We start from the raw sequence: 2,620 nt of genomic DNA, 5'->3' as shown, positions 1-2,620 counted from the left end.
AATCGATTTCACTGCGTGTATAACGAACATGATCATAGATGGCCGTATGGTATACATTACCAATCAAATGAACTCTGAGATGTTGGACGCCAGTGTTTTTTTATGTTTGTACACGACATTTCCAACTGGGTATGAGTTTTTCTCCACTTTTTAAACATTTCCAAGTTCGGAGTTCCCTGGTGCATAGAAACCAATGAAAGCAATTCAATTAAAACTCCATACAAGACTTCTGCACAGTATTTATTACAACACCCACCTCAACAACAAATTTTACTCCACAAGTGCAGTAAGTGAAACCCTATCTAAAAATGAATCCCAAGTGGACATGGGCAACATTCCAGATTCAGAATTCATTCAAAATGTCTTCAAAGTGGTTATGGAGGGGACATGGAACTGTTTGTCCAAAGCCCAAATTGCCTCCAGGCTAAATCCCTGCATTATGAGCGAGATCCTTCTGCAGATTGGCAGGCATGATGGAAACCTGGCATGGAGATTCTTCAAGTGGGTTGCCTACTTGCCACACTACCAGCACGCCACCCGCCCTTACTGGACCATAATCCATATTCTCACTAAGAACAATAAGTTCAAAACTGCTCAGTCATTGTTACAATCCATTTCCCATAAAGGCTTCCTATCTTCTCCAGTAGTCTTAGATGTTATGATAAATGATTATAGCAATTTGGGCACCAATTCTGCAGTTCTGAGTATGCTGATCAATTCATATGTGCAATCCAGAATGACCCAAGATGCAATCCAAGTATTTTATCAGTTGGGTTCTTATGGAATCAACCCCACCGTACACTCTTGTAATATCCTTCTAAACAGTCTAGTCAAGGCCAAATTGCCAACTATGGCCTGGAAAATCTATAGGGAAATGTTGTGTAGAGGGATCGAGGCTGATTCTCGGACTTTCAATGTCATGATCCATGCCTGCTGCAAACAAGGTGATCTGCAAAATGCCAAAGAACTTGTAAATCAGATGAAGAAGCATGGATTCAATCCAGATTTGTTCACATATAATAGTCTTATTTCCCTTCTTTCCAAGAAAGGAATGCATTATGAAGCTTTAAGCATCCAAGACACGTGTTAGAGAAGGGAATTCAACCCGATATTGTAACATATAACACTCTAATACACGAGTTTTGCAAAGAGGGCAGATTGAGGGATGCATTGAAGATTTTGAACGAAATGGGTGATCTGGTTCCAAATAATGTAACATATACTACCCTGATTGATGGTTATTGCAGAGAAAATAATCTGACTGAGGCTTTCAGACTGCGGGATGAAATGATAAGGAAAGGGCTGGTGCCAGGAACGGTGACATACAATGTCCTCCTCCATAAGCTCTGCGAGGAAGGGAAATTGGAAGAAGCAAATGATCTGTTGAATGAAATGGCAGAAAAGGGTCTTGAACCTGATCACTTTACATGCAATACCTTGATCAATTCGCAGTGCAAGAGAGGTAACATGGCTGATGCCTGGAAACTTCGCAACAAGATGTTACAAACCGGGCTAGTTTTTGATGTGTATACTTACAAGGCTCTTATTCATGGCTTTTGCAAGTCTGGGAAAATAGATGAAGCAAAGGATGTCCTGTTTGAAATGATTATTGCAGGTTTGTAATTTCCAACAAGATTTTATAATTAAAGAATTTTACTTCCTCTTATAATCCTGATTTTTACCCGCAACTATAGGTCTGGGTTTTTTTCATGTACAGTGACCAACTTCACCAATAGGATTTGTTGTATCCATTTCCGTTTGTGAGAAATGGGCCTGTTGCAATACTGAACATTGTATATTAATAAATCAGTTTGTTGTCTGTTGAGTGCAGGTTTTATGCCTAATTTTAGTGTGTACTCATGGCTAATTGATGGTTATTGTGTCCAACACAATGAAGAGGAAGCCCTGAAGCTGCCTGATGAATTTGTCAAAAGAGGTTTATCTGAAGATGTTTTTCTCTATAGTAGCATCATTCGAGGTTTGTGCAGGAAAGCCAAGCTGAGAAGTGCCGAAAAAGCATTCAATAAAATGTCTAGGAGGGGTCTTGTTGGTGATGCCCTTGTTTATACTACTCTTATTTATGCATACTTGGGAGCAGGTGAGCTAAATAAAGCTTCAGAACTTTGCGAAGAAATGGCTTCAAAAAGGATTCTGATCAATCTTAAAACATTTTATGTATTTGATAAGTATTCTCTAGAGATGGATGGCAGACCTGAGGTGTTCTGGAATGGGATGATAGAGAGAGGCCTAGTTGTGAAAAGTGTTGCTCAGAAAGTGAAAACTATTGCACAAGCTTCCACTTCCAATATGATATTTTGATATGTTAGTTGTAACATTAAGGCTCTATGATCTCTTTTGAGTAAAATATTTGAGGTCCAATAGCTTGGGATGCCTCTCTGGAATTTTCTGAATGGTGTTTCCAACACAGAAGGAAAGTGCTTCAATATTGTTGAAAAAAAAGAAAGTGGTTCAATGATTCCAGAAGGGAATTGTAACTAATGTTGCACGCTTAGGCACTTTAAAGAACGAGATACATGAACTTGGGCTTCCGAAGAATATTAAAATAAGTCCGTAACATCCACATCCATTTATCAGCATTTGACATGGGGCACTTAGTTTG

At 39.0% G+C, this 2,620-nt stretch overlaps 1 pseudogene; it reads left to right on the top strand.

Annotated features, from left to right (window-relative positions):
• Positions 1-218: 218 nt before the first annotated feature.
• On the top strand, positions 219-2,319 carry LOC149176205 (uncharacterized; annotated as a pseudogene).
• The last annotated feature ends 301 nt before the right edge of the window (positions 2,320-2,620 follow it).

Source organism: Pinus tabuliformis, chromosome 4_1, assembly GCF_031772625.1.
Source record: "Pinus tabuliformis cultivar Carrire ecotype Pingquan chromosome 4_1, CPIR1, whole genome shotgun sequence".
Lineage (NCBI taxonomy): Eukaryota > Viridiplantae > Streptophyta > Pinopsida > Pinales > Pinaceae > Pinus > Pinus tabuliformis.
Note: the sequence above shows the minus strand (reverse complement) of the source record. Positions and strands in the feature narration are given on the sequence as shown.